Here is a 5,898-nt window from a genome sequence, read left to right as displayed (position 1 = left end):
CTCCAACATCAAAGCTTTGAAGTGCCCGACGTCTCAGCCACACACACAAACACACACACACTCATACAGTACACATGCAATTACTCTGCTTTTCTTTTATACAGCTTGCTGAGTCTCCCACACACGGTTCCATTTATCCACATAAGCTTTCCTCACCTAAATGCAAACCCTGTTAGCAAGTGCAGCAGAGTTTCAGATCCAGAATGTGATATGCTGGACTCTTTAGGGCCGCCCAGTAAGACAGCCAAAGTGGACCAAGTTTGTTTTTTTATGAGAGAGCTGAAGTTAATGTTGCATGCACGCCTGAAATGTGTTTTTCCTCCCATCATCGCAACTTTTTAATTACAGCAGCGTTTAACACAACTTTGAGTCGATATGAAATGGAGCTTGTAGCTCAGGTAGCACATTATGAGCCGTACAAAACAGAACGACACATGTTGTCGCTGCACAGCGGCGATGGCAGTGGCTGTTAGCGCGCTCCGGTCCGTGACATAGCGGGCCAATTACCGCCTCTGAAAAAAACACAGACAATCCCCAGTCCACCAGAGGAGTGCGATGCCATCTGCTCACAGGTTTGATTGATCCCGGCAGAACAGTCACGACCACATCACACGAATGAACGCCGACAGGAAATTACCAAAGGAGCCAGATTGTCATTGTTCCATACCGCCTCTTGTTTTCACAACCAAATTATTCTTGATTTTTTTTTTTCCTCACAAGTGTGTGTGTTACCCAAATGTTGTTTTTCTTGGTTTTTATCAGTCTGTAACGGCACACTGCGGGGGCCCTTTCCTTTAGCCGTCAGATCAGAGAGTTCTTTTGCCTCTGAAGCCGAGGCGGCCTTCAAAGAAAAAGCTCTGGCACCCTGTAAGTCGATAGGCCAGATTGAGGAGGGAGCCCATTTGAGGGTCGCGCCACAGGAAGTGACTGCAACACACAGCTAATTAATGTGGGGATTATGTAATCAAGATGGAAGAGAGGTCAAACAGACGGCACGTTAGCCATCACAGTTAGGCAGGAAACTTTGTTTGGGTTTCTAACTTAATCACTTAGTATTTCCTTGATATTACAGCATACAGGCTTCTCACAGTGCACCAGGAGGGGCTGTAAAGGTCCAGTGTGGAGGATTTAGCAGGATATATTGGTAGGAATGGAATATAATGTCCATAACTATGTTTTTATTTGTGTATAATCACCTGAAAATAAGAATTACTGTGGTTTCATCACTTCAGAAAGAGCTGTTTATATCTACAGAGTAGGTCCTCTTTCCTGGTACTTCCTAAAAACATGGGGGTTTTGCAGGATGTAGGACACTTTGGTAAGCTCTGTGACCATGCTATCTTAGCTATCCTGTATTATCTCTATTTGCAATAAGAAGTTGGACTGAGTAGCAAAGTTTATGCTAGTTTTATTTCTAAAGCTTGTCAAATTAGATCAACTAGACTGAATAACACAGAGATTCAAGAGTCATGTTTTCCTATGTCTTGTATATCTAGGGCGCATTCACACCAGGATAGTCCAGGGGACTCGGTTCAGTTGGGCGGGGAATGCCAGAAAATTTCACACCTTCATTTGGTTCGGTTCACTTTCACACTGCACTTTTTAAAGCGGACCAAACTGCCTGGACAATGTCGCGCGGTTACAACAGCTGCTCGTTTGGGGGGCGGTATTGCCCGAAACGACCACTGACCAGGAAGAAAAAAAAGCACGAGGAAGAAGAAAACCCGGTTCATCAATTGGCCAGGATGGAAAACGTAAATCCATCCCCTTCAGCCGGCTTGGTCACCACAAAAACACAAAAATGCACTACGCTCTACGTCACTTCTTCTCTTTGGTTCACTTCCTCTCTTTGGTTCGCTTTATAGTCTGTTTGCATTTCCCACTGTAAGCGAACCACACTAGGGTTCACTTGCAAGTGAACCAAGACCCGCAGTTTTCAAGCAGCCTAGGGTTCACTCGTTTGGTCCGCACCAGACTTCGAATCAGCGTTCACACCACTCCAAACGAACCGAACTATCCGTGGAAGTGGACCAGAGTTCGTTTAAAGCGGAACAATTAGCGCTGGTGTAAATGCATCCTAAGTCTCCCATCTTCATAGGCTACATGGAAATTGACTGTCTGCCTCATAAGTAGATTTTTTTTTTGTTGGACATAGTTTTGTCCATCTAAATGTCAGTAATTTTAAGCACTACCATACTGTCGTACACATAGGACTTCCCAAGCACATTCTCACTCCCAGCTCATCAAATATAGACACTTGGTCAGTGGCCCGTCACATCATAACTGACCCTCCTGCGTCAGTTTTGGAAGTTGAGGGACAGCGTGTCAATTTATGCTGGTACATGAATAGTCTCTTTTTCAAATAAATGTCCGTTTTCACAGAATATATACAGTTTCTATTTATTGCAGTCTTTTTCAAAATAAGATTGGAGCGTAGGTAATGTGTCTTTGTTGCAGCAGGTAGGCTACCTGGTGGGCAGAGTGATTGACCTAGTCGGGAGCCCCGAGGCCCGGCGCTCTCAGGCTCTCAAAACCCCGTCAGTCTGGCTCAGACTCTCTCTTCCCTCAATGCATTGTTTACTTTAACACTTGTCGTTAGTAATTTATTTACAAAGGAAGAATAATGTTTAACTTAGGGAACCCAAAAGTTAAACATTATTCTTCCTTTGTAAATAAATTACTCATTATTTTGCCGTCACACTGCGTCTCCCTCTTTCGTCATAGCTCTAGAGCCAGTTCATGACAGTAAAAAAAACGTCATTTTTAGCTTTACTTCCTAGCTCTGGGCAACGAAAGAATGTGGTCTGGTAAACATTAAAGTTTGGCTTGTTACTAACATAATATAACATCACATGACATATGACAATTGGATTGATTTTTGGCGTCACACGGGAAACAAACACCAGGTTCCCAGCCAAAGGTTCAGCGTTCGTTTGACCCATCCACATCAAATGCCACCCACTCTACACGGACTTTCTCGCTCTTTACACTACGGTAGTTGCCTGGAGCATCACCAAATGCCGCTGTCTGGGTCGTCTCAGATAGGATGCTTTCTGTGAGTCAGTGCCAATCGGGCCATTCGTGTTTCCATGTTTTTGCCGCCACAGGCTTGGTGCATGGGAGAAGTTTCAGTTGGGTGCAGTCTGCAACCTCACCACTAGATGCCACTAAATCCCACACTCCATACCTTTAACTGCTGTCGACCCTTTGAAATAGCTTGAAGAATATGACTAAGATAGAATTACACCCTCTCAGGAGACATTCAGAAATCAAAACTCCTCCATATCCTCCTCCCTGCACCTTCAGTGACAGTCTGAAGAAGAGAAGCACCTGGAGACTAAACCTTACATCTCTTTCAACAGCATCCAAAGTGCTGTCACAAACTGCAGCAGCGTTGCATATACACTCTCACATTATTCGTGCACACACACCAACACACCACCACGCACCCACATCCCAATGGTCTGCCTGGGAAGGGGGCCCAGATAATCTTGACGGGCCTGCCAGCGGTTCAAAGCACCTATATGGGTCAGTGTGTGTGTGTGTGTGTGTAGGATGAAAAGGGGCTCTGTGGCAACTTGCCCACCAATGACGGCAGACCCAGTGACAACAAATGCCAGAGTCTTGTGTAAACACCAGGCAGACCATCACTTTCCTTCCTCCGTGACATTATCATCTCCCCAGCACCACCAGAGGATTCTGCCTCCGAAAACAAATACATGGAGGAAATGACTGGAATGAGAAACACTCCATTCAGATCTCCAAACTAGGCCAGCGTTCTCGTCACTGTGAGGCAGCACGGAGGAAATTAACTTGATAAAAAGATACTCAGGGTGATTTGAGGCAACTTGGAGGCCTGTTGACGAGGGACCACAGCACTGATGGTCTGCTTTTGCTCGGATGGAGCTCCCTCCTGACTGAAGCTCATACCACGTGCTGGGATCACTCCGCAGCAGTGTTTGGGTGCAGAGCTCCGGATCTGATTTCCCAAAGGTGTCTGAATATTTTCTCCATCAACAGATCTGAGGCCGTCATATGGTATCTGGAGCATTTCCTCGTGACTGAACTTTTGTTGTGGACGCACAACGTGACCAGTGGTCCTGTGTGGTGGGCCACCTGTTCGCTCCACTTGAGGCTGGTGTGTTTACAGTCACGGTTGCCCTGTATAGCACAAGAAACTTGTTATCAGGCATTGCGGGAGGCCTCTCGCAGACGGTCCTAACCATCTGTCTGGAGTGTTTGTGGTTGAGTTTGAGTGAAGGTGTTGCAGCTCAAGAGCTTGACGTCAGAGACCAGTGCAATTGGTAGCAGAAGTGCTGCTTGAGAAATTCTTTAAGATTGTGTTACAGCTTTTTGTGATTACATTTTAAATTTTTGTTTTCAATTTATTTTAGTTTTAGCTATTTTCCAGAGTGGATTTGCTCCCTTCAGTTTGGTTTTTATTATTTAGAAATGTGCAGTTTTACTTAAAGGTTTTATTCCTTTTAGTGTTAGTTTTGTTTTAATTTTTTTCCAAATTATAATTTTGAGGGGGGGTTGGTGGTTTCCAACTGGTCCAGCCACAGAGTCCAGATTTCTCCTTAGTCAGTAGTTACCTCTGTTAAATGTTGCTTTTGTCCCTGGCTTCATATGAGTAGAAGAAATGTCTGCTAGCTGCTAGGCTAATTTATACAATGTAAAATGCCATAAGCTCATGCTAATAAAATTAGCGTGTTGTATTTTTCTATTGACATAGAGTGGGTCGTAAGCCTAGTTCACATTACACGATTTTCACCCTGATTTTGCGTCGCGGAGACTTTGGTAATCTTTTGAGTGTTCATACCTGGCGACGTGTGTTTCTGTCAGCGGGAGTCTCGCCAACTGCGTTACGACCTGTGTGTGCACACCACAAGATTTCTCCACCGAGCCCTCGCCGACATATCCCCAGATAACGCGGTGACGTCACCAAACGTGGAGACGACACATCATAAAGGCATGGATATTCTTCCCAGTGTTGAATCAGATCTGCCTCCAGGGCCTGGGTCCAAAAACACAAACTCCTGGGTAAAAGTCCTGTGTTTATTTAACTATGCGGACTTTCTTGCTCTTTATACCACGTCAGCTGTTCTGAGCGTTTAATATCGCCACCCATGGGTTAACACCAGAGTTAGCTGAAAGCCTCATATAGACGTAAGGGTGTCTTGGACATCAGTATCAGACACAGAGGGCTATGGACCTATTTGCCAAATCTGAAGCCCTGGGAATGAGACTGAGTGCAGCATCTGGCGCCTACAGTACCCATAATGCAACGTCAGCAGGTCTGTGACAGATTAAGGTGTGCTATGCAGCTAATGAAATCTCAAGACTCTTGCAGAGATGAGCAGCACTCCCCATCGCTTGTAGACTTTTATGGGTAAGAGTGTCGAATTACACTTTAACATGGGACAGGAAGTTACGTCGTAGACCTTCCTAACAACCTGACTGCAGCTGAATAGTTGGTGGCCCTGTTCCCATTTGGTTAGGGCCCTCTCTTAAACATCCAGTCCAGCCTTCAGTCATCAAGGTTTTAAAATTGAGAGTGATCAGTGTGTTGTTGCTCCAAAGATGAAGGGAAACTGATGAAAAGTTTTAACACAACCCAATTCTAAAAACAGATCAGATAACTTTTGTGAAACCTGAATCAATATGAACTCTTGAACCTGAGAGGGGAAAAAGAAAAAGCTAAAAATATTCCTGCCAATCACAAGTTAAGTAAAGGAAAGCTGTTAGAGGAGCAATCATGCTTGACAGGTTGTCAGGAATCTTGGACAAAAACATCTTAACGCTCCTGTAATATTCTGTTCGATGCCGAAGCCGTAGACAATTCTTTACTCCGAATCTGTCAAATGATTTCAACAGAGCCGAGTCGCCGGGCCTGTT

Source organism: Epinephelus lanceolatus, chromosome 24 (assembly GCF_041903045.1).
Source record: "Epinephelus lanceolatus isolate andai-2023 chromosome 24, ASM4190304v1, whole genome shotgun sequence".
NCBI lineage: Eukaryota > Metazoa > Chordata > Actinopteri > Perciformes > Serranidae > Epinephelus > Epinephelus lanceolatus.
Note: the sequence above shows the minus strand (reverse complement) of the source record.